This window comes from Schistocerca gregaria, chromosome X (genome assembly GCF_023897955.1).
Source record: "Schistocerca gregaria isolate iqSchGreg1 chromosome X, iqSchGreg1.2, whole genome shotgun sequence".
Taxonomy (NCBI): Eukaryota; Metazoa; Arthropoda; class Insecta; order Orthoptera; family Acrididae; genus Schistocerca; species Schistocerca gregaria.
This window is the reverse complement of record NC_064931.1, coordinates 663,681,523-663,709,357: the sequence shown is the minus strand read 5'-3', so window position 1 is coordinate 663,709,357 and position 27,835 is coordinate 663,681,523.

Here is a 27,835-nt window from a genome sequence, read left to right as displayed (position 1 = left end):
CTCTAGTAAATTCCACGTGAAATCCTCTCGTTAAGAAATTCCGTTCTCTTCGTAATCAGCGTTTTCCTGTTCAACGAATAAGAACAGTCGAGCTGATATCGAAAAGGCGCATTTACACCAGGGCAATTTATCAACTTGCACTAAAAGCACAGGCGCTATAGTAATGCTTGAACAACAGCATGTGTCATATCGGGGGCTGAAAGAGAGTAGCTCAGTACACTTAGATTAGTTAATACCTATAGATAGTCGGAAGATTATTTACCAATTCGTCGTGGCAGCAACTGAACATCCGACAGTTTTCGCAGCACCTTATCAGACAACTCACAATTTGACAGCAATCATTCCGCAGTAACTTTCAACTGAAGATGATCTGACGTCATAGAAGTTCTGTTGGTTAATGTTTTTCCATTTATGTGATTAATATCTGGATTTATGACTAGGAATTCGTATGAGAAGTTTGTTGTAATAGAACTATGCGATTCTCGAAGCAGCCATAGCGTAGACGTGGCCAGCCCCTCTCGTCAGTTGCAGAAAATCTGTTCATGGGGTACTATGAGGACAGAGCACTCGAAACTGCTTAACGAAAAACCTGTTTGATTCTTTCGGTACGTAAACGCCACATTTGCCATTAGGGTACATGGACCCGAAAAACTACAGAATTTCTTAGAACATGTGAATTCCATCCATGAAAACATTCGGTTTACCATGGAAACAGAAAACGATAGGAAACTCTCTTTTCTCGACGTCATAGTTCAGAGCAACTTCGAAGTTCCCCACAGTGTATACCGCAAACCAACGCATAATGGTTTCTAGGAGGGCTATTCAGAAAATATTTTATTTGCAACAGTTAGCTACACCTTGGAGCTACTTCTCTAGATAGTCGCTGCTCGACTTAGACATTTCTCGCAGCATCGCACGGACTTTCCAATACCCTTATCATAGAAGGCAGCCGTCTATGCTTTCCGACAATTCTCCACGCTGGTCTGCAGCTTGTTGTCTGTGCCAAAATGTTGGCTTCGTATACAGCGATTCATGTGGACAGAGATGAAACTAACGGGGAGCCAACTACAGGCTATGTTTTGGGCGATTAAACACTTCCCATCGAAAATGCTGCAGGAGCATGTTCATTGTCCCTGCAGAGTGCTGCCGAGAATTGTCATGGGGAAGGAAGCGCATGACAGTCATGGTATGTAGGCTGCATAGCATCAGGCGAAATCTCTCGCCAGGCCCTCATGATGGCGGGAGACACTTTTTTCTAGGCGCCTTAACGTGTTCACTGTGCTCTCAGAACTATAAAGGGTGATGTGACGCAATCTACGGGCATACTAGAGACATTACCGAACACATCTGTGCAAAGCTTCATCGGATTTTCACTGTGATTTTCATTTCGCGCCCGTTCGGACCTTACTTTTCGGGTAGCCCTCGTCTTACCTTCATGCCTCCAACTGCCGCCATCCCTCGTAGAACAACGTGCTCAACACTCTAGTACGCAGGGCATATTCCAGCTCAGACGAACAGTTTGGTGACAGGGCTGCGGCACTTGGAATCCGTCTTCCACCAGAATGGACATGGTACAGCAAGCGACAAATCCGGATGGCTTTGCGACGCAAGACCCCAAGAACGACACGGAAGACGGAAAGACGGCAGAAGAAGATAAGAAGACCGCTTTCATACCGTTTGCTGGCAATGTACAATGTGGCCCACAATTATTTATGTGATGTTTCAAACACTGCGGTAAAGATACTAGCAACACACCTTGAACATAAAATTGGGCATAAACGCATTACTCTCATACCTTTCCTTGGAAGAATTTTAATCCTTGTTCTCCACAGCATGGTCCACCAGTGCACCATCCAAATCGAGTCATGCCGGAAGACGAAGGGCAGCCTTGTCACAAGCAGCTTGATGGATCTGTACTGGTATCTTATGCAACTTTTCTGAGACAGCTGGCCCAGTGGCAGAGCATTGCACTGTCTGATGACTCCAGATATCTTCTTCATCATGCCGATGGGAAAGCGCGAATCTATCGTCTTCCAGGTGAACAGCTCCTTGACCTGTACTGTTGGACGGAGACAAGCTGGCGGCGGCTCCATTATGCCCTGGAGAACATTCACGGGGACACCCATTGGTCCAGTGGAGCTTATGCAAGGTACCATGACGGCCAAGGAGTGTCGTATATTGGTTGCAGACCGCGTACACCCCTTCGTGAAGACCCTGTTTCCAGACGGCAGTAGCATTTTTCAACAAGATAATGTGCCATGTCACAAGGCCAGGAGTGTGATGGGGTGTTTCGAGGAATACAGTGGCGAGTTCCAACCAATGTGCTGGCCTCCGAACTCGCCATATCTGAACCCAGTCGAACACACAACAATAAACGTGAAGATAATATTACTTTCAGCACTGTTCTTCAAAACATGAGATATTACAAAACCGGAAAACCATGGTTTGAGGATGGAGATTCTGTTGACACAAATATTAGCTGAGACGACTTAAAGCAAAACATAAACAAAATCAAAAACTGAAAGATACCACGAACAGGTACGTGAGCGGAAAAAAATCTCAATCACACGGCGCCGGCCGCGGTGGTCTCGCGGTTCTAGGCGCGCAGTCCGGAACCGTCCGACTGCTACGGTCGCAGGTTCGAATCCTGCCTCGGGCATGGATGTATGTGATGTCCTTAGGTTAGTTAGGTTTAAGTAATTCTAAGTTCTAGGGGACTAATGACCACAGCAGTTGAGTCCCATAATGCTCAGAGCCATTTGAACCATCAATCACACGGCAGCAGATCTTACAACTTCGGGTGAGAATCATTTCGATTGATTACCTTAGTGTGTGTTTGAGTACAAAAATATATTGAACCTCAAAATGCTATCGCTGTTCCCAGAGCGCCGATACCACGCAGTGTTAGCTATATTGGCAATCTCGTTATCATGCTGTAATGCTTCCTTAGTTCTCGAGTGGACAACCGGATTATCGTCTAAAGTCCATGATCTTTCGGCGGACAACCACCATCATCAGGTGGTACTGATGGTAGGAAGTACCTGCTAGAAGAAATAGGATCCCTCCATGCCCGCACAAGCATGGTGACCAACTCATAAGGTCTACTGTCACCTCTGCATTTGTTAGTAATATTACTCGATCAGATAACAGGAGCGGGGTCAGTGACGTTGTCCGTACGTCTTGTAGGATTACCCACTAATATGGACCCATCGGGAGTAAGTAAGTCGTCGAAAAGCTTGAAAGAAGATCTGGTTTAAGGGCGGAGGGAAAAAAGTGCCAAGGCAAGCGCCACGGAAAAAAAATCTGCAAAAATCTCGACGGGTAGAAAGAGCAGTAGCGGATTTCTTGCTGTCTGCGACAGATCATGTAAGGATAGGTTATGTTAGTAGTGGCCATCATGTAACTCTATTCCAAGTCATGCCATCTGATCGTCATAAAGATGTCGGTCCGAATCTGTGCGGCAGCACAGTGTGTTGCTGTGGAGTCCTGACAACCGCTCTCAGTTAGTGTATCTGTGTGCGGTTAGTAGGCCCGGTCGTTTATAGCCCGATTCACGAACGATGGCGGTTCGCGCAGGTCGAGGCATGGAGGGGAATTGTAGTGTTGCCGGTTCCTAGCGACAGTTGCGGTACGCGCATACATCATGCTTTGCGCATGAAGAAAGCGTGCATGCTGCAAAATAAGTCTCTCGCTCGCTTATGTAGAATATGTCGCTTATCACCACATCAGCAACGACAACTCCAAACAAATTGAATAAAAATTCATTAAATAATTCTACGTGGTTAGCACACTGGACACGCATTCGGGAGGACGACGGTTCAATCCCGCGACCGGCCATTCTGATTTAGGTTTTCCGTGATTTCCCTAAATCGCTACAGACAAATGCCGGGATGGTTCCTTTGAAAGGGCACGGCCGACTTCCTTCCCCATCCTTCGCTAAACCGATGAGACCGATGACCTCGCTGTTTGGTCTCTTCCCCCAAAGAACCCAACCCCAACTCAATTCTACGATCACGTTCAATTCTCGCAGTGGCTACGACATTCACAGCAGAACGCTATTGGACACCCAGTAGCCTTCGAAGAATGCGTGTCGTAGGTGCGCCGAACGAGCCTAAACTCGATCGTCGTCATTCGTGACTGCAACTATAGCGACGTCTTGTTCGCGGCGATGTTGTTGTCCGACTTGACTCCCGCCTCACGCTAGCTGGTACACAGTGGGAAAGTTCCGGCAGCGCAGATCCGTTGTCGGGCGTCGCGTTCTTCCACTGTTGCTGCCCCATCATCGAGTGCTGCCTCGGCGTCTTCGACAGCCTTCTTGACTTCTGGGTCGGTGAAGGCACTGCCGCAGGAGTCCCCGTCTGCATGGAGGCACTTGTCCCCGCATCCCACGCCACAAGGGCGGGAACAGGGGCTGGCACTTCCATCGTCGCTCTGTGGCCGATCATGAATTTCGCGTGAATTTGCCACAGTTGGTGGCAAGCCTCTCGCTCTTCGTCGGTGTCGGTGTCTTCTGCGTCGTTGCGGCCGCGGCCCCCACGCCCCCGTGAGCTTGGCTGTGGCTTGAGGTGGCCGGGCAGCCGCGCCAGTTGGCGACGTGGGGCCCGCCATACCGAACTCAAGTCAGGATAACTTCTCTACTGCGGGCACAGGTGCGGCTGTGATGCTGTCCAGAGCACTTTACGAACCGCGTAGCGAGCGGCAGTACTTGGCGACGTGGCTCTCGCCCTGGCATCTGAAGCACTGGGGCTGAGGGCCCATGCCGGATGGGAGAGCATCCGTAGTCACGGGGAAGCCCAGGAACTTCCGTAGAGAGAAAACATCGCAAGAGCAGACTGCCGTTTGCACAGCCACGCCATATAGCGGCGGTCTCCTTTTGGTCCCGTTATTCAGCCTCACAACTGCACTGTCAAACCCGGCGCTTAGGAGCCCTTCCTGGACTGCTTCTCCCTTGCCTGCGGCCCGTCGACAATATGGGCCGCCACAGGGCTCTTGATAGCCCTGTGTCGGCCATACTCGCTGCTTGCACGGACATCAGCGCGTCAGAGCCGACAGACTTGACGACCGCTTCATTCTTGCATCAGCTCATCATTTGACCTATAGCTCTGTCCACCCGATGCCTTTGCACTCGTCGTACAAAGGGGGGACAGGCGTTTTAGAATTTTTCTCGGATCTTCTTGGCCCGATTGGCAGTCTCGCTGATTTGCACGATCGAGGGCCCATTCGTAGTAGCAGCTTGCCTCTGCCCGCATTTTGCCCATGCTGCAAGACGGAGAAACCGACAATGTTGTTTCGTTGTGAAAACAACGCACGATTGCTACATTCACCCACAAACACAGCACAACACTTTTCCCCCAGCTCTCCACGAAGTTGTGGTCTCGCTGTATTTATACCTTCCGGTCCAGAGTTCGGGCCTCCCCAGCCCTCGCCGTACTCAGTGGCGAGTATACATGTGGCTGTGACGATGGAGGAGAGAATCTGTTTCCTTCCGCCCACAATCCCTGTCATTTCTCGCATCAGGGTGTCACGTTTTGCTTTGATGGAGCTTAGTGTTGGCCCTTATATCTTGCTCGGTTGGAAACTAGTGACCCTGTTGATTACATTATCTATAACACGAATTTCAAGTGCTACCTTGATAATGCAGACCCAAAATTTATCGATGGTATCTGGAACTTTCATGTGTTCCTAATTGATTAATTCTCATAAGTTCTGGGGAGGGAGGCAATGAGCTCTGATGCCATGTTCAATCACATTCCTTAGGTTAGTTAGGTTTAAGTAGTTCTAAGTTCTAGGGGACTGATGACCTCAGAAGTTAAGTCCCATAGTGCTCAGAGCCATTTGAACCAACATGTGTTCCAGTAAGGACCTGCGAAATCCAAGTGCAAAAGTTGCCAGTATCCTTGAGATTTATTCCATTCAAAGAATTTTTGAGGTCGAGCTGACAGTTGTTCACTACAGGATTGGCACTGCGAGGTGAACCGTTCAATTTGTGCATCCAGACCGTGGCAAGTGGAATGACGTCTCGCCCATTGATTGGTGCGAACGACCCCAGTGACGTTGGTGTACCAAATTAAGCACTTCAAGCTGGAGAGCCGGGGTACCACAACACGTCTCTGGTCATTATCGCCCGGAAGCAAAATGACACCTTGGTGAACTGCAAGGGCATGCCGACGAGCAAAATATTGGCAAACCACAGAGCTACGAATCTGTCTAGCTGAACACGGCCAACCAGGGCGGACAATCTGCAAATCAGGATCCGCTGCCGTGACCTTGGCAATTTTCCGGTGATTAATCGGAAAGCAATGCAAAATATCTGCGTCTTGAGCATCAATGTAACAACAAGAAGTAGAGGACTCATCGAATGCGAAATCTGGGCTTACAGGGAGCGACAAAAAGCATCTACGTTGGCATGCTTAGAAGTGGGCCGATACAAAATCATATATTGGTAATTTGACTAAAGAAGAGCCCACTGTTACACTTTCTGCGCTTTGCGAATTGGGACTGACTGAGAAAGGCTAAACAAAGATTGTGGAGATTTATGGTTAGTCAACAACTAAACTTCTATGCCAAAAGATACTGCTGAAACTTATTGACACCAAAGACAATGGCGAGAGCCTCCTTTTCAATTTACGTATAATTACAATGAGCTTTGTTTAGAAATTTCGAAGCAACGGCAGTCAGCCTGTCAACACACCAAATTTATTCTACAATACTGCACCGATTCCTTAAGACGAAGCTTCCCCAGCCAAGATCACAGATTTGGCTGGATCAAAGTGAACAAGGCATCGATCACTAAGCAAAGCATCTTTCAACTTCTGAAAAGCAGACACACCCTTGTGACCAACCACACGGAACATGCTTCCTGCGCAAGCGATTCAAGGATGCCGCGATTTGAGCGGCGTGAGGGATAAATCGGATGAAGTCATGAGTTTCCCTAACACGGACTACCATTCCCATACATTGTGTGGGGGTGGAAGATCACGGATAGCAAGCAGATGTGATTGCAATGGGCGAACATCCTGGCTGTCAATGACATATCCTAAGTACTCTAGTTCAGTCTGAAAACACATATTTGTCTGCTGCATACGAGACATGCTGCGGACAACATTTGAAACTCAGTGCGAAGATTGCCAATGTCATTTGAGGCGATTAATGTCATTCAAATAATTCGTGCAAAAAGGAAGTTTTTAGTCAGCTGCTCCAGAAAACGCCGAAATATGGCGAGTGCAGAAAATTTGAAGAGACCCAATGAGTGTTAACGACAGAATTCTGCGACTGCTCATCCAGAGGTATTTGCAAGTAAGTGTCTCGCAAATCAGTTTTGTAAAAGTAATTACCGGCACCCATTTTACCCATCTATTCTTCAGTACGTGGCAATGGATAACTGTCGATGACAGTTTGAGGATTTACAGTTTTCTTAAAATCGGCGCACAACCAGAGTCTGCCGGACGGCTTCTTTACAATGACTAGAGGGGACGCCCAGTGACTGGCAGTAATGGGTACTACGACCCTACTGTCTTGCATAACAGTAAGTTCCTGAGCCACTTGTTCTCGAAGGGCCTTAAGGACGAGACGATCTGTAACGAAACGTGGCTTTGCATTGTTCTCTTTTGTGATATGAGCAACAAAATTCTTATCTTTGCCTAAATTCTCAGAAAACAAATCCTGAGATTCTACACACAACTTAGCAACACTCTCCCGAGGATCAAAGGAAGAAACAGAAAGTACCGGGTGATCAAAAAGTTAGTATAAATTTGAAAACTAAATAAACCACGGAATAATGTAGATAGCGAGGTAGAAATTGACACACATGCTTGGAGTGACATGGGGTTTTATTAGAACAAAAAAAAAAACGAAGTTCACAAAATGTCCCACAGATGGTGCTGGACTGCAAAACGTCAGTGACTGCGCATGGCAATCGTGTATAAAAGGAGCTGTAATGAGAGAGAGAATCAGATGCGCCAGCAGTCGCAGCATGTTGACGTTACCTGAAATGATGCTTTTAGTGAAGCTGTGTTATCAGAATGGGGAATGTGCTAGTTCAGCGTTATGATCCTATAGCCATAGGAAGGGGATTCGAACGGGTAAAGGTCCGTTGACAAATGCAGCTGTGGCGAGAATGATTTCGAAGTTCGAAGCCACGGGTTGTTTAGACAATAGACCCCGTAGTGGCCGACCGAGCACAAGGAGTAATGCTGCTGAGACAGTTCAGGAAGAAATGGAGACTGTAGCGGGTTCGTCCATGCACGGGGAAGTCAGCACTCGTACCGGCATCCCATACACAACTGTTTGGTTGGCACTGAGGCGTACCCTCAGATGCCATCCGTACAAAATCCATTTAGTGAAGCGGAGGACATCTGCGGTGTGGGCGTTGCAAAAGATGGCGGAAGATGACGATTGGTTGAGTAACGTGTTGTGGACCGACGAAGCTCATTTCACGCTCCAAGGGTCTGTCAACGCCCACAACTGCAGAATTTGGGCTACCGATAATCCTAGAACTGTCGTGGGAACTCCATTGCACGACGAGAAAGTCACGGTGTGGGTTGGATTCACCACATCTACCGTCATCGGGCCTTTTTTCTTCGAGGAAATGCGTGATTCTGGTTTTGTAACTGCTACCGTGACAGGTGAGAGATACGCCGATATGTTACAGAATCGCATCATCCCCAACTTGGCTGATAAACACCTGCTGGAACGTACGATGTTTATGCATTATGGCGCTCCACCCCATATTGCTAGACGCGTGAAAGATCTCTTGCGCGCGTCGTTTGTTGATGATCGTGTGCTCAGCAGCCACTTTCGTCATGCTTGGCCTCCCAGATCCCCAGACCTCAGTCCATGCGATTATTGGCTTTTGGGTTACCTGAAGTCGAAAGTGTATCGTGATCGACCGACATCTCTAGGGATGCTGAAATACAACATCCGACGTCAATGCCTCACCATAACTCCGGACATGCTTTACAGTGCTGTTCGCAACATTATTCCTCGACTGCAGCTATTGTTGAGGAATCATGGTGGACATATTGAGAATTTCCTGTAAAGAAAATCATCTTTGCTTTGTCTTACTTCGTTATGATAATTATTGCTATTCTGATCATCAGATGAAGCGCCATCTGTCGGACATTTTTTGAAAATTTGTATTTTTTTTTTCTTCTAATAAAACCCCATGTCATTCCAAGCATGTGTGTCAATTTGTACCTCTACATTATTCCGTGATTTATTATTATACTGACTTTTTGATCACCCGGTACATTTTCCTAAATGATTAACCCAAACAAATCAAAAGAGTCTAGACTAAAAATATTAGCAGTGCCTTCGGAGGAATGCACTGTAAATGTCATTGTCTTCGTCAAATTTCTGAAAGTCGCAGGAAGGCTACAAGAGCCCAAGACACGAATGTCTTGGCCTTTATATGCCATAAGCGTATTGCACGACGTGCACAGCTTAGATTTGGCAAGGTGTTCATAAGTGCTACGGTTAAGTAAAGTCACTGAAGCGCCAGTGTCACGTTGCAAATGAACTTGGTTCAAATTGATCTGAGCACTATGTGGCTAACTTCTGAGGTCATCAGTCCCCTAGAACTTAGAACTACTTAAACCTAACTAACCTAAGGACATCACACACATCCATGACCGAGGCAGGATTCGAACCTGTGATCGTCGCGTGGTTGCAGACTGTAGCGCTTAGAACCGCTCGGCCTCACCGGCCGGCCCTCCAAATTATCTAATGCACTTTCGCAAGAACCCTGAGTCAAGAATCTGCAGAACCCGTGTCCGGGTATTTAAGAATCTTTTACAAATTCTAAAGTGATAGTATCATGAACCATTTTATCACTGTAGTATTTGCCACAGTCACATTTGTATCTACACTCTCGAGTAAGGCCTTTAAATTCAGTCAGCCACTGACGATATGTCTGTCCTTATTGCTTACGCAACCTAAAGAACTTGTAACGGACAGCTGCCACTTGTGCCCTGTCCTTAAAAGACCGAGCGAGGTGGCGCAGTGGTTAGCACACTGGACTCGCATTCGGGAGGATGACGGTTCAATCCCGTCTCCGGCCATCCTGATTTAGGTTTTCCGTGATTTCCCTAAATCGTTTCAGGCAAATGTCGGGATGGTTCCTTTGAAAAGGGCACGGCCGATTTCCTTCCCAATTCTTCCCTAACCTGAGCTTGCGCTCCGTCTCTAATGACCTCGTTGTCGACGGGACGTTAAACACTACCCACCACCACCACCACCACCTTAAAATACTTCGTATTGCGCTCCGTCTCTAATGACCTCGTTGTCGACGGGACGTTAAACACTACCCACCACCACCACCACCACCTTAAAATACTTCGTAAGCGCCTGCAGTAGGTCCTCGCATAGGACTAGTCCAGGGCGGGACGTGAGAAATAACTTCACGCAAAGTCTATAAATAGCCACTCTTGCCGTTGCCAAGAAATAAGGATGTTTATGAGCATCTGGTATGTGATGTACAAGTTGAACTGTGCAAGGTACTCTGTCCAGTCCTCCTCCGCCTTTTCAGTCACGAAATGACACCGCGTAAGCAGGAGGTACGGGCGGTGGCACTACACTGGGTCAGGCATCTTGTGTGACGTCATCTGCACGGTCACGAAGCGATTCATCAGTTGTGCCACTTGTTGACTCAAAAAGAGTAAACCGAGTTAGATCAACTGCAGGCAGCTCAGCAGGCGATTGCGGCATAGTAGCCACCATGAACAAATGCAGCAAGCAACCTCGAAACCTAGAGCATAAACAGCACAACCAACCCAAACACTGGCTACTCACATTAGAAGCAACCGAAGAAAACAACCAGTAACAGCAAAAACCAATCACATAAAAGATAGAACAGGAAGAAAGCAACTCGAAGACTGCCACACGTAGGCTCGATAACTCATTGCCAGATGTTGTGCACGACTTCACACACAATGGTAAGGAGAGGTGGACTACAGAGTGGTGCAGCAACTGTCGTCATAAGAAAGCTTGACTAGAGCACAAAATATTAGCGAACAAGTTAACACAGCAAACAGAAGATTTACTTAAGTTGTATTTCTCCATGCGAACGAAAACGCATTACAAATAATGCGACAAGAAATTGACTGAAGTTCGAGAATGCTGTTCCGATGAAAACCAGAAAAGACACAGAGGAAAGGATATTTTATTACGCAACACTTTCCTGAAACATGTTTTTCATTGCCGAAAAAATTCTTTATTGAGAAATTCTCTAACGCTACTTGCTCCAATCGGAATCCGAATTATATCAACAGTGTTTTCGTCATCCTCCTTAAAGACAGAGGCATTGATATGTACAGGAGAAAGGTAACTTATTTCGTGCAACTGGTATGAAGACATTTCGAATAAAATGCTTAAAGTTATTCTTTCCCATTTTTCCCGATTTTGATAGTCCATTACACGATTTCGCAACTAAAGATTCCTTTCTTTTTATTTTGGTGTTAATTTGCCTTGAGGTTCCTAACGGTAGATATAAAGCTGCAGAAACAGTAATCTAATCACACTTATCACTGGCGTTATTGTAAATGAATGTGTCATAGCATTCATCGATAGCACAACCGACTCTAGTTTTTTTGTCCCAAAATGATACAGTGCGATTTTCATGCAGTTCTTTCACAAAATTCGACTGATGGGCTATATCCCCAGCAAATTCAACAATAATAGCAAGCTTTGTTGTCACGTCATCTAAGAATTTCTCAATAGCACTGCCTATCAAAGGCATCTGCTCTACACGTTGATCCAAAGTGAGTTTAGTAATTTTGCGATCTCCTATTCCGTAATATTTTTTTTTAATTTGCTTAATCAGGTCGACGAAGATTGGAAACCAACAACTTTCATCTCACTTGCAGTTTGGAGGGTTCAGTCATGTAGATCTTCAGTAATGGTGCAGTATCTGTCACGAACAGCTCTTGATCTTTTGAATAAGTGTTTCTTTCACATTTACGCGAGTTTATTTTGGCGCATACTTCTTACTTCGTATAAATCTGTCCTCTACTTTTACATGTTCAGATTTTACGAAACGAAACCGGCTTTGCACACTGCTTAATTTTAGGCGTTATCTCCCTCCTTTATTAAACCAAAAATTCACTGCCTGTTCTTTGCCACTGAAAGCTATGTTTGTACATGTTTTCTTTCTGCTGGGAAGGTATTCCTGTTACGAGATCTTACTGGAAGAGCAATCATCGTTAGAATCACAACTCACGGAATTGTCAGAGTTATTACCTATTTCTTCTAAAGTTTCCACAATTTCTAACGAAAAGTGGACTTCACCCAAATGAATAATCAAGAAATTAACAAACTGCGCATAAGTAGAACCTTAGGGAAAGTAAGAGATTTCAACTGCGCATCACATTTTTCATCTTTGCAAAACAAAGAATGTTAACTGAATTCTTCAAAAAAATGTTCAAATGTGTGTGAATTCCTAAGGGACCAAACTGCTGAGGTCATTTGTCCCTAGACTTACACACTACTTGAACTAACTTATGCTAGGAACAACACAAACACCCATGCCCGAGGGGGAACTCGACCCTCCGGCGAGAGGGGCCGCACAATCCGTAACATGGCGCCTCAAACCGCTCGGCCACTCCACTCGCCAACTGAATTCTTGATTACTATGAATCTCTAGAAACTGTGCAGATAGATGCTATTAGTAGACATATACGAAGAAAACACAACGAATATTAATTCAGTTTTTCTCTGTTTTTTGCACTTAACGAAATTCGCTTTGCAATTATGATCACGCTGTCTCATGTTATCTGTTTACCCATACACCGTCAATCAAGTGTATGCGGCTGCTGTGTTGCACATGTGCAGTATTCCGCAGCTTTGGTAGAGTGTCCAATTCTCCAGCCGCCTCATGGATTTGGATTTGAAAATTTTCAATATTTAAAAAAAAGTTACTGTGTGTTTTAGTAGCTAAATTTTTGACGGTATATTTCTTTAGCTTTGTTCTTCCGGTATAAAAATATCAGGGCATGTTTCGACATGTTAGATTTGACCATTCCCTTATCAGTCAAATCCAATAGGCGCTTCAGTCCGGAACCGCGAGACCGCGACGGTCGCAGGTTCGAATCCTGCCTCGGGCATGGATGTGTGTGATGTCCTTAGGTTAGTTAGGTTTAAGTAGTTCTACGTTCTAGGGGATTGATGACCTCAGATGTTAAGTTTCATAGTGCTCAGAGCCATTTTCAAATCCAATAAACGTTTGGGGCCATTCCTGTGTCTCATAATGCTTGGATGCAATCGAAGTATACAGGGCTGTCCGCTCCGTGCAAGGCCGTAATTTTTCCTCTCTCAGTCAACAGCATTTGAAATAGTAGTTGGTAGCTAGCAGAGGATCATGTTTCTCACGTGTATACGCAAGATATGCGAGAGAACAATAATTTTTCCTTTTTATACGCAACGATTTCCTTATTTTCTCCCCACGTGAGTGAATTCCTGACATCTTTACAGAGCTGTTTCGTTAAGGAGACCATGCCTTGTTGTGTAACGTTTTGGTTCAAAATGGTTCAAATGGCTCTGAGCACTATAGGACTTAACTACTGAGGTCATCAGTCCTCTAGAACTTCGAACTACTTAAACCTAACTAACCTAAGGACAGCACACACATCCATGCCCGAGGCAGGATTCGAACCTGCGACCATAGCGATCGCGCGGTTCCAGGGTAGTAGTGCCTAGAACCGCTCGGCCACTCCGACCGGCTCAGTGGTAAACAGAGGCCCCCTCTGAACACTTCCAAGTTTTGCCTTGAGTGAAACCTGTTGTGAGCAAATTCTCTTGCTATTTACCATCAGTAATATTGTTCATCACACCGGCCGGCAACGTTTTAATAGTCATTGATTGTTTGTAACCTTGTCCTGCGGTTGGTTGTTCATGTGTTTTAGACAAGTTGGTCATGTCTTACAAAAATAATTTGTGATGCTAAAGCAAATCGCCAGTTTCCTCCAAGCAATTTTCCGCCACCTGCTCGCCAGAATTCGTTTCCGTTGTTCGACGTCCAATAAATTACTATCTGTGCCGCGATTTAATCGCTCATCCTAATTTGTAAAGTGGCAGAGAAGGAAGCTGAACTGGAAGTGTATGCAGAAGTTTAATATTCCATTTAGTCTATCTCACCAGAAGCTGTTTTAAACTTTGTATACTCGATAGACGTGCCGGGTGGTTACGATTAAAGTACAGCTACTCACAGAGTTCCATTGTGGGCTGCAGTAATTTTCGTATGGTATCGAAACTCGGTAGATATTCTAATGCATTAATGCGGAACCGATTTACGCTGAAAAAAAAATTAATTCCAGTTTTGGCCACCACGTGCAAATCCGGCGCTGTGAATGCAAGATAGACATATAGAAATGTTTCCATATGTAATGAATTAGGAATAGGATGTAGCTAGAAAAGGTCAAACCAGTGAGAAAAGCATGTTGTTAATTTTATTAGTAACTACCGCTTACACAATTTGTTCAATATGAACACCAGAGACATCGATGAGATGCTGCATCCACAAAACAAAGTGTTCAACAGTTGTTCGCAGCAGTCCCGATGGAATCTGAGCAAAATGTTCCTGTATGCTGGACTTCAGATCAGGTAGGAGAGCAAACGTGTACCTGGTAAAAGCATTCTTTTAGATATCGCTAGAACCAAGAGTCACATGGGTTCAGATCAGGTTATCTTGCAGGCCATGCATCGGGAAAAGCTCTGGAGATAACATATTCGTAGAAGATTTGCGTAAAGCAGAGCTTTCGCTGGGCGAGCGACATGAAGTGTTGATCCATCTTGCATGAAAACAGTGGTTTCCACACAGCAGGGCTCTTGCACCACAAGAGTCACGTGTTGTACCAGGGAATCTCGATAACGTGACAGACACTCTGGGCGAAGTCTCTTCAAAGAAGAATATACAGAGAGTAAATATGCTTGCAAATCCAACCAACACAGTCACAGACGACTAGTGCAGTAGCTCTACGTGCACAACTCGCGTTTTAACAGTAGCCCAAATTCGGAAGTTCTGTGTATTCACTGCACCATGTAGTGTAAAATGTGCCTCGTCACTCCACAGAATATTACTCATCCACGTGTTATCTATATCTCCATCTACATACATACTCCGCAATCCACCATACGGTGTGTGGCGGAGGGTACCTCGTACCACAACTAGCATCTTCTCTCCCTGTTCCACTCCCAAACAGAGCGAAAAATGGCTGCCTATATGCCTCTGTACGAGCCCTAATCTCTCTTATCTTTGTGGTCTTTCCGCGAAATGTAAGTTGGTGGCAGTAAAATTGTACTGCAGTAAGCCTCAAATGCTGGTTCTCTAAATTTCCTCAGTAGCGATTCACGAAAAGAACGTCTCCTTTCCTCTAGAGACTCCCATCCGAGTTCCTGAAGCATTTCCGTAACACTTGCGTGATGATCCAACCTACCAGTAACAAATCTAGCAGCCCGCCTCTGAATTGCTTTTATGTCCTCCCTCAATCCGACCTGATAGGGATCCCAAACGCTCGAGCAGTATTCAACAACAGGTCGTATTAGTGTTTTATAAGCGGTCTCCTTTACAGATGAACCACATCTTCCCAAAATTCTACCAATGAACCGAAGACGACTATCCGCCTTCCCCACAACTGCCATTACGTGCTTGTTCCACTTCATATCGCTCTGCAATGTTACGCCCAAATATTTAGTCGACGTGACTGTGTCAAGCACTACACTACTAATGGAGTACTCAAATATTACGGGATTCTTTTTCTTATTCATCTGCATTAATTTACATTTATCTATATTTAGAGTTAGCTGCAATTGTTTACACCAATCACAAATCCTGTCTAAGTCATCTTGTATCCTCCTACAGTCACTCAGCGACGACACCTTCCCGTACACCACAGCATCATCAGCAAACAGCCGCACATTGCTATCCACCCCATCCAAAAGATCATTTATGTAGATAGAAAACAACAGCGGACTTACCACACTTCCTTGGGCACTCCAGATGATGCCCTCGCCTCCGATGAGCACTCACCATCGAGGACAACGTGCTGGGTTCTATTATTTAAGAAGTCTTCGAGGCACTCACATATTTGGGAAACAATCCCATATGCTCGTACCTTAGTAAAGAGTCTGCAATGGGGACCAAGTCAAACGCTTTCTGGAAGACTAGGAATATGGCATCCGTCTGATACCCTTAATCCATGGTTCGCAAGATATGTAAAAAAAGGGCGAGTTGCGTTTCGCAGGAGCGATGCTTTCTAAAGCCGTGCTGATGCATGGACAGCAACTTCTCTGTCTCAAGGAAATTCATTATATTCGAACTGAGAACATGTTCGAGAATCCTGCAACAAACCGATGTTAAAGATATTGCTCTGTGATTTTGGGGATCCGTCCTTCTACCCTTCTTATATACAGGCGTCACCTGCGCTTTTTTCCAGTCGCTCGGGACTTTACGTTGGGCAAGAGATTCGCGATAAATGCAAGCTAAGTAAGGAGCCAATTCAGTAGAGTACTCTCTGTAAAACCGAATTGGAATCCCATCAGGACCTGGCGATTTATTTATTTTCAACCCATTCAGCTGCTTCACAACCCCAGGGATGTCTATCACTATGTCCTCCATACAGGAATCTGTACGAGACTCAAACGGCGGTATGTTTGTACGATCCTCCTGCGTGAAAGATTTCTCAAATGATAAATCTAAAACTTCAGCTTTCGTTTTGTTGTCTTCCGTTCCCAGGCCGTACTGATCAGTGAGTGACTGGATGGAAGCCTTCGACCCGATTACCGATTTTACGTAAGCCAGAATTTCCTTGGGTTTTCAACAAGATTTTTTGCTAAGGTATGACGGTGGTAGTGGTTGAATGCTTCGCGCATCGCTCTTTTTACAGCAGCACGAATCTCTACTAACTTTTACCTGTCCTCATTCTCTCTATCTTTCTTGTATCGCGAGTGCAACTGCCTTTACTTCCTGGGCATTTTCCGAATTGCGCTGTTAAACCACGGTGGGTCTTTTCGGTCCGTAACCCACTTTTTCGGCACATACTTGTCCAGTGCCTGGTTTACAATGTGTTTAAAATTTGCCCATAGTTCTTCCACGTCCATCGTACCGGAAGTAAATGAAGTCGATTCATTTACTAAGTGGGATGCTAACAACTGCTCATCTGCTCTTCCTAGTAAGAATACTCTCCTAGCCTTCTTGACCGACTTTTTAACTTTCGTAACCATAGTCGTAATTACGACATTATGATCACTAATCCCTGTCTCAACACTAACACCGTCGATGAGGTCTGGTCTGTTCGTGGCTACCAGATCTAAAATATTACCAATACGCGTTGGCTGTCGATTTAGCTGCTCAAGACACTTTAGTTCTGCCAGAAACCGAAGAGCAGATTCAGAGAATTGCTACAGATCATGAAGTTTCGGTTGCTGCACCATCTGGATCTTGTACGGGCACCAGTGTAAAATAGACGACAAGACGTTTCTGTACTGTTGACCATGGGAGGGACAATTCTCATGACACTGCACCAGCCCTAACACTACCTGGATCACATGATGCATGGTAGACTACAGCAACACCATCTTTGTCATAACTTCCCCCGTACTAGGACGCCTTCATCTTCCAGGTGCCACACCAAGCCCTCCAGTGTTTTCTAATTTCATTATTATTTTCTTTAAACCATTTAATGACATCGGGCTTCTCCTCAAGCTTTCATTCGGCTATACTTTCTCAATGCAGTACAGCAGTTGCCCTCTTTCACATAAAACAGTTTCAGTAACAGCGCACGGTCACTCTTCTCGATAGTGTTACAACTCCTTTGCAAGCTGTGTGATTCTTAGTGGAACTCTGTTGCTGTAGTTGCAGCATCAGTTTAGAATTTGGAAATTTGTGGTAAGGTGTTATTCTGACACAAAATTTTATCGAGAAGCACCGTCGTTCCCTCAAACCCCTGCCAAGTGCAATATTGTTCTTGTGAAAAAATGAAAACATGGCAGGTTATGGAGTAAATTTGATTTTTCTTTTTTAAATATAAGGGGTGATCAAAAAGTTTTCTTTCGAAGGCAGCACTAACCGCTTACCTACATAACGGTGCTCATATACCCGCATCGAAATCGCGGTGGGTTGGATATACGCTGCAGCAACACAAGCAAACGTAAACTTTTTGATCGCCTGTTATATAGCCAACTTAGATACGAACGTAATATTTACGACATGGAAGTGTGGGACCGGAGGGAGAGGTACGCAATAATTTGAACTCATCTATGTACGGTAGCACTGAAAGACCTAAGTCGAAACAAGGCCCCGGGAGTAGACAACATTCCATTAGAACTACTGACGGCCTTGGGAGAGCCAGTCTTGACAAAACTCTACCATCTGGTGAGCAAGATGTATGAGACAGGCGAAATACCCTCAGACTTCAAGAAGAATATAATAATTCCAATCCCAAAGAAAGCAGGTGTTGACAGATGTGAAAATTACCGAACTATCAGTTTAATAAGTCACTGCTGCAAAATACTAACGCGAATTCTTTACAGACGAATGCAAAAACTAGCAGAAGCCGACCTAGGGGAAGATCAGTTTGGATTCCGTAGAAATATTGGAACACGTGAAGCAATACTGACCCTACGACTTATCTTAGAAGCTAGATTAAGGAAACGCAGACCTACGTTTCTAGCATTTGTAGACTTAGAGAAAGCTTTTGACAATGTTGACTGGAATACTCTCTTTCATATTCTGAAGGTGGCAGGGGTAAAATACAGGGAGCGAAAGGATATTTACAATTTGTATAGAAACCAAATGGCAGTTATAAGAGTTGAGGGGGCATGAAAGGGAAGCAGTGGTTGGGAAGGAAGTGAGACAGGGCTGTAGCCTCTCCCCGATGTTATTCGATCTGTATATTGAGCAAGCAGTGAAGGAAACAAAAGAAAATTTCGGAGTAGGTATTAAAATCCATGGAGAAGAAATAAAAACTTTGAGGTTCGCCGATGACATTGTAATTCTGTCAGAGACAGCAAAGGACTTGGAAGACCAGTTGGACGGAATGGACAGTGTCTTGAAAGGAGGATATAAGATGAACATCAACAAAAGCAAAACGAGGATAATGGAATGTAGTCGAATTAAGTCGGGTGATGCTGAGGGAATTTGATTAGGAAATGATACACTTAAAGTGGTAAAGGAGTCTTGCTATTTGGGGAGCAAAATAACTGATGATGGTCGAAGTAGAGAGGATATAAAATGTAGACTGGCAATGGCAAGGAAAGCGTTTCTGAAAAAGAGAAATTAGTTAACATCGAATATAGATTTAAGTGTCAGGAAGTCGTTTCTGAAAGTATTTGTATGGACTGTAGCCATGTATGGAAGTGAAACATGGACGATAAATAGTTTAGACAAGAAGAGAATAGAAGCTTTTGTAATGTGGTGCTACAGAAGAATGCTGAAGATTAAATGGGTAGATCACATAACTTATGAGGAGGTACTGAACAGAGTTGGGGAGAAGAGGGGTTTGTGGCACAACTTGACAAAAAGAAGGGACCGGTTGGTAGGACATGTTCTGAGGCATCAAGGGATCACCAATTTAGTATTGGAGGGCGGCGTGGAGGGTAAAAATCGTAGAGGGAGACCAAGAGATGAAAACACCAAGCACATTCAGAAGGATGTAGGTTGCAGTAGGTACTGGGAGATGAAGAAGCTTGCACAGGATAGAGTAGCATGGAGAGCTGCATCAAACCAGTCTCAGAACTGAAGACCACAACAACAACAACAACAACTATCTAAGGTAATCATTATTCTTTTTCATCAATAGTGGCAGTCTTCTATAGTCTACTAACAGTGTGATAATAATCCTAGACATCTCTGAGATACTTTTATACTTTTATGGAGGACTGTACGCTAATTGGGAAAGTTCAGAGACATCGATATTTATGGGAACAGCAAGAATACTTTCCTGTTCTGGGGGGGGGGGGGGGGGGGGGGGGAGCGCCATATAAGAAGTCGAAATCGCCAACCTGCCTGTAAGATTGAGAATGATTGGTATTAAGTACGGGTCCATAACCCATTCTTAACACCAGTCACTCTAAATCCACAAAGTAAATTAAAAAATTGTGAACTACTGCAGTGTCTTTAAATTCGTAAGTGTCTGACAAACTTTCAAATAAATTTTCGTATCATGATGCTTGTGTGTTTGGATGTCAGTAATTCCAAGACAAGTAGCTTATCCTTCTGTTGTTTGACAGTCGGTTTTCTTTTAAAATTAAACTTCGGAAAATATTATTAAATTTACTTCTGTAGTAGCATGATTGCTGTATCATCGATCTAAATAACACAGTATCTTACATTTGATACATATCCTTTGGATGTCGGTTGACCGTTTTTTTTTTTGGGGGGGGGGGGGGCGGCTTCAAATGCGTTACACTATTGGGCTGCCATAATACCTGGGTCAGTCTGCGAAGAAAGTGTGGTTCACAGCTGAGCAAATTACGTTTGATACCGTTAGTTATTAAGTAGAGGATCGAAGGTGGTAATCATCGAAGCAGTAAGTGTGTTTCAGCAGCAACTTAAGCGTTGATTAGTAACCTAAAATTGACGTGAATGAAGAAACAGCCAGTGATGGACTGTACATACGGTATTCATATTAAATATGCTTTAATAGCTGAACCACCCGTGAAATGGTAATGGTAGCAGAGTAATGTTTGTACAGTATTTTTGTACTTCGCGCGTAATAATGCATGTTGTTTCATATTGTTGGATGTATCTAACAGCCAGTTATATCATGGAAAGGTGTAATCCGTAAGATATTTTAAGATGAAATGTGTTCCAGTTGTGTTTTTAAACAAAACTACCTTAGTACTCATAGTGATAATGTTGTAATCACAATCAGTTTGCCTTTAACCTGAGACTGGTAAGCTATGGGCTGTTGCTTCATCAGGTATTAATAACCCCACCACAGTAGGAGTACCAGTAAGTAGTTCGATAGCTGTAAGGAGAGTTATTGCTCGGACAGAAAATTGAAAGCGGCGTCTCCGTCTGTTTGCACGGTTCATTGTTTCACAAAGCATAACTCTTGCGGAGATTAAAGCTCATAAATCATCAGTGCTGGTAAGATACCAGTAATTATTTCGATTTTACATAACTAAATAAGATAATTTTCTTCGATAGTCATCCATGTAAATGAGCAACCTGTAGCAACACTTATGCCTGTATATGTAAAACTTATATAGTGTGCTGGTATTTCCCTTTATGGAATTTCTAACTGCTGAACAAGTAGCAGGTCTCCACTTGGGGCGAAGAGAAACTGTCATGGCGGTCTACCAAATACAAACTGTATACAGTTTGTCATGCAATGATACCTGTAGAATCAAATTTATAACGTGTTATTCTTTTTATACCATCGATAAATTACCCTTTTACTTGAAAGTCTGAGACTATTCCTTTTCCATTTTTTTATATGCAGATATCTTTGCCCGTTGAGTAGGGTCTGAAGGTATAGTACTATACCACAGTTGTATTTAAATTACATTTGTCTTCTCTTTTTTGAGGTCTTTGCCTTGTGTATTATGATATCTTCAATTAATAACACATTCAATTTTGTCCAAAATGGATACAGGTACTATGACTGCTGTAGAAAAATATACAATGGTCTCTTGGTGAGGGTGTAATGAAGACACCTCCTAGTGACATTTCTTTCTTTTATTTAAATTTAACAGATATCTGCAGATTTGTAAATGTGGTGTGAGGACTACAAGGTAAAAGTTGTCTGCACTGGTAACTTTGTGCTTATAAGATACCGTACTCTCAAATTTTAAGTTAATATTTTTCATGAAAATTTATCTGTTAGTAGGTATTAGAAAGGAGAACCATTATGAAGGACCGGGCTGTTTCTAGGCAGGAATTATGTGAGAATGCTATTGGCTCATAAAGATGGTAATGGTAAACCAAATTAGGCCTACGATATTTTAAGGGAGCTGGGCGATGCTGATGGACTGTTGAAAACTTGTGCAGCACATTTCACACATTTGCATGTTACAGTCATTGTAAGTATGGTAATGGTAAGTCCTGAGGTAACTAAAGAAAGTACACACAAGTTGTTTCTATGAAGAGAATTTTCAGTTCTGTCTCATAGCTGCCATTTATAGACAACTCATAGAGATAAAGATACTAATGACACACCACTTCACTGTCTTCCTCTAAAGATTATGCAGATTCCTCTCAAGAACCAAAACATTAATTATGTTTGGAAAGAATGTATTTATCTGTAACAAACATGTATGCATTATTTAACACCATGTTTGTTGAACAAGTGGTACACTTGCCTACCAAATAGACTATGGCAAAAATGTATGCTAATGGATGTCTTTACTTTTTATACTTCTGTTATTCTGCAACACATTAGGGATAATCATAGAAAAATAGACGTTAAATTTTTGTGTAGCATCCATGTTGCTAATTATAGATAGCAATTAATTCTATGGCAACTCCCTTTAGATAAACTGCATAGAGATAACATGCTGTATAGGGTATAATATTACTGCCATCCACATTTTCACTGGAGGAAAATTGTTGTCACCTATGTCGTTAAATGATTTACTCTCTGATCACAGATTTCAATGAATAATGTGTGGTCACTACATGAATCCTGCCTTTGTAATAAGTGTGGAGTAGGCCTATAAGAGTATAAAACAATTATTTTTGCTCAAATTTAAATATTTCAAGATGAGAAATTCTTATCACAGTACCAAAAATTCTACTGAAAACACATTTTAGTATTACAGAATGTGCAGATCAATAAATTACAGCAGGTGTGCCTAAACGTTTCTTCTGATGAAACACTTCGATAATCCTGGTTCTTTGACAGAACACCTTGTTTATTCGAAGGTTCATAAAAAATTTTAAAAATAAGAAAAAATAGTTTTAGTCAGTAATTACTTCAATTTTGCATCATAACTAATACCATAGAAATCATAATAAAATTTTTAAAAATATTAGTATCATCAAAATGTCAAAAATTGCCATGTTATTAATAGTCTTTCACAGAGCACTTATTCTCTTCCCATGAAACATAAGTTCTCCACAGAACACAATTTGGGAGACCCTTGGTTACAGTAACTACTACCTCATAATATTGCTTCCCAAAAGTATTCGTGAATCTTGAAAATGCCATGTAGCATGGAATTTAATTAAAGAAAAATCGTTTTACCAGTGTAAAGTGGGCAAGGTTTATTGTGACTGAGCTGTGAGGGAAAGTAGGAAAAGCCAGTACAAGCTTCTTACTGCATCACATGATGAAGAAATGTGCTGTTGTGTCTTTGGAGTAGAAAATTACTGTTCATCATTAATGAAACACCTTTGTTTGTTGATCAGTGGTAAATGGAAAAAACATATCCTTCCATAAGAAATCTCATTCCCTAAACTTTTAAGGTAATGTTTGTTGTATCTGGGCACAGGTTTGCTAAAATCAACAGGAAGAAATAAGTTATCCTACTTGTTTCAGTAGGTGAGACTGTGAAGACAGTTTAGGTTTGGCAAGCAAGTGACACATTGTCAGCTGATTTTCAAAACTGTAACACGTGAAATCTAATTCCTCAATTACGTAGTGTGGAAAGTTGTTTGAAATTTAGTTGGGACTTTGGATTGCTTCCAAATAAGGATAGTGGGAACTGTGTAGAATGTCATGGACACATTTCTGTGAAACATCACAAGAAAGTTGCAGATTTTGATTTTCGTTTGGAATTGTACTGCACCCAGTGTCTTAAGAGACCACCTGTAAGAAAGAATGTGCAGTTTGACAGTTACAAGTTATCCATAGAGATGAACATCATTTTGGTGTCTTGTTGATAACAGGCTCTCTTGTAGCAGTGTCTGCTTCTGCAGTCTCCCTGGTAAAGCACTCCGTATTGCCAGGCACAAAAGTGATAACAGGCAGCTATAAGTCATACAACATCTTAAAGAAGGAAGGATTTCAACATGAAGTTGTAAATTATTCTGTTGAATTTGTGTCATCAGATGATCCATCTGTCCACTCACAAAACACTGAATGCTTTTTGGAATCCATCAAATTTTAGATAAAAAGAGAAGAAAATCTAGAAGATAGGGATGAACTCTACCTCTTCCAATAGCTATATTTCCACAACTTGAGGATCTGTGGAAAAAATTGATGCTCCTGATACTCATCTGATATTTCTGACTGACATAGCTAGAATGCACCTGGGTTATGGTAAAAAAGGACTGCTGCTAGCAGCTTATACAACATGAGGAATAGTGCACTGAGAAGATGTTACTGTTGGTAATGTAAGTAAAGTTACCGCTTTCATTTATAATTAATTGAACTTAGTAAATGTTCATCTTTTGTTGTTGCTCTAGTAAATGCTGTAAATAGTATCCATAACTCATGCCACCAGAGTCATGTGGCGAACATAGAGTTGAACATTCGATATATATCATTAGTGGCCCGCACTTTTGATAGACAATCATTCTTGGAAATTACCTTTTTATGATTTTATTGTAGATCTTGTAATTGAGATAGACCATCTTGTATATCAGTACCAGTACTGCTTGTAGTAGTAATGAAGCTTTGGTTCCCATGTTTAATTAAAAGTCTGACAAGATAATATAGTGGACAAACAGTCATAGCCACTGACCTTCATAGTCTTCTTTAAAGGTGCCAACTCCAGTTCCAAGTTGTTGTCACCACTGATACAAAAGGCACATGAAGACAGAGTGTCGAGTACTACTTGCTTCTGGTCTGAGTGGAGATGTGAAGTGGCATCTAAATACCCATTTGTGTTAGCAGACTTTCTACACACTGTGTGTACTAGAGTGTTGTCAGAACCTCTGTATACCAACACATCTAGGGGCGGAAGAATTCTATTTAAGAAAACTGATAAACACATGAAGTTCTTCCTTGCTTTGTGGCCATATAACAAATGTGCATATTGCAACCACAGGAAAGCTTATTTTAAATTCTGTGGCTAGGATGTTCTTGGCAGTGGATGAGATCATGAGTCCCCCAAGTTTGAGCAATATGGAACCAATAACTTTCAACTGCTTGCATGATATTTAGAGAAATGCCTGCTATTTAGAAGGCTCCTGTATCCCCAACTCCAAAGTGCCTATTTTGGTAGCTGTATCACATCAGCAATATGGTTCATAAGGAAAGAGAAGTAGAGACTGATTGTGAGTTTTAGTTATAACAATGTGTCAGCATGCTGGTATAATAAGATCTTTCAACCAATTCAATTTCTACTCACTCTTAGGGTAAAAATTGTTGAAGACTGATGCCAGTGGGAAGCAATACACCAATGCTCATTTATATCAAAGTGGGGTTATTTGATGACAAACATTAGGTGATAAATTGGAACAAATATGAGTCTTCTCTAAAAGAAAAGGCTTCCAATTAAAAATAAAATACTTTCTGCATTGATGTGTGGAATCAATACACAGCACAAAATTATTTAAAAATCCTTTTCAGTAGTTGAAGGCACCACAAGTTAAATAGTATCTAGAGACTGCTACGTTGTTACATCAATTACTGAATATTCATGGGCAGAGTAAATAAAAAATAAATAAGAACACATGGTGCAATGTAAAGCCACTGGGGATGGTAACATAAAAGGATTATATCAAGCCTGAAGATATCAGTATGTACTGATAATTACCGATGAAAATCATAGGAAATATTATAAATAACTGCTAGCAAGCATTCTCATAGTTTGTAATGCTCAGAAGCAGAAATTTCATTAAAATATTGAATCTTCAGCTGTGCTGTAAGACATTGAAAAAAATACAGTCACATATTTGGCACTATGAAAATCAAAACACATCAGAATAAAAATTTTTAATAATTCTGAGATATCATAGACATATGAGTACTGCATAGTGAGTAAAGCATTCAACAATGTAATGTAATGATACCAATACCAAAATAATGACTTGCCAAATTAACTACAAAGCGATCCATCAGAAGTGATTTAAAACAGAGCCTTTAGCCAATACACACCATTGATGACAATGGATGAAGAATATCATGTGAGAAACTGTTTGTGTAAACACTGATACACTACGTGTTTTGGTATCACAAGCAGCCACCAAAGTTCGAAGAATGTCTCTGACATAAAACTAATGCACTAAATGTGTCATGGTGGGTAGCTGTCAGAGTGAGTAAAGAGATAGAAGTTGTCAGTTATACTTTAGTGTATGGATTAACTATTTGTCTTCTCATGTTATACTGTTGGTGCATACTATTCACTGTCAAAATATTGCACTGAATACCACAACCTTTAAAAGCCATGGTCATGTCTGCTTCCTCTGAACTTTGAGCTGACTTCCACAGCCAGTTATGTGGGGCCCCAAACAATGTGGACTCCAAATAATAGTACACAGTTAATAGAAAATAATATGTTTGTTGAGCGGTTCTGGTGCTACAGTCTGGAACCGCGCGACCGCTACAGTTGCAGGTTCGAATCCTGCCTTGGGCATGGATGTGTGTTTTGTCCCTAGGTTAGTTAGGTTTAAGTAGTTCTACATTCTAGGGGACTTATGACCTCAGCAGTTGAGTCCCATAGTGCTCAGAGCCATTTTTAATATGTTTGTTATGTATAGCATAGCAAACATTCTAAGCAGACAGTGTAAAGTGACGAAACATCTCTGCATTGTGTTACACAACTTAACTGCAAGAATTTGGATCACACTGAAGAGATTATAAGAAGATATTTTGGGAACATTTAATTTTACTCACTAAACACCAGAATTACAAAATATGTACTGACATGCCAATAATGAAACCTCATTTGGCAGACACTCCAAGAAAATAGAAGTACAGGTGGTGGAATGAAAATTGTGACAAAGTACTTGAAAGAGGATTAAAATTCTTGAACAGGTGTAACTCTAAAAAGATTTCAAGAAACAGCCAAGATTATAAGAGAGGAGAAGAGGAAATATGACAGAACTAGGGTGGAAAAGGTGGAAGAACAGTTCTAAAGGAACAACATCAGGTAGTTTTACAGGGCCTTCAAAGGGGAGCTATAGGGGTGTGAGGATCAAGTCAATCCAACATTTGGTTTGTAGACATTATACATCAACTGCACACCACCAGAAGCTAAGTACTTAATTAATCAATACACAATACTGTAACTGACAACTTATCTCTCTCTTTCTTCCATGTCACTCATACTGCAACAAATGATGGCACTTTCAATGCATTATCAGAGACATCACAAAAACTTTGGTGGTTACATGTGATACACAAACATCTAATGTATCAAAGAGTACACATACATTTTCTGACATGATGTTCTTTGTTCATTGTCATCAATGGATGTGTATTGGTTAAAGACTCTGCATTTGTATCATGTTTGATAGATGACTTTCAGTTAATTTGTCAAGTCATTCACTGTTATTGGTATTTTTTATGTTAGCTGTTGAAAAGCTTTACCATAATGCAGTACTCATTTGTCTGTCATTTTTTGAATTATTTTCAATTTTCACTCCTCTATGTTGATTTTCATAGGGAAAAACTTGTGATTATATTTTTGCTGTGTCTAACAGCTGGATATACATTTTAAAGAAAATTAAGAGACATTATTTTAATGAAATTTACGCTCTCTACTGTTTCTGAGAATTACAAACTTCAATAATGCATGCTAGTTCCTCAGATGTTTCATGATAATAGAGACCTTAGGGTTTGTTTTTATTTTTAATGTTACTCAAATGGCTTGGATACCTAACTGATATTGATATTTCTGCAAATACTAACTGTATGCTGTGAGTTGTTCTACATGTTATAATTTATTTGTGAGTGACTTTTGATATGGATATTGTAGGGTCTCTGGATACTATTTCATTAGTCATGATTTAAAA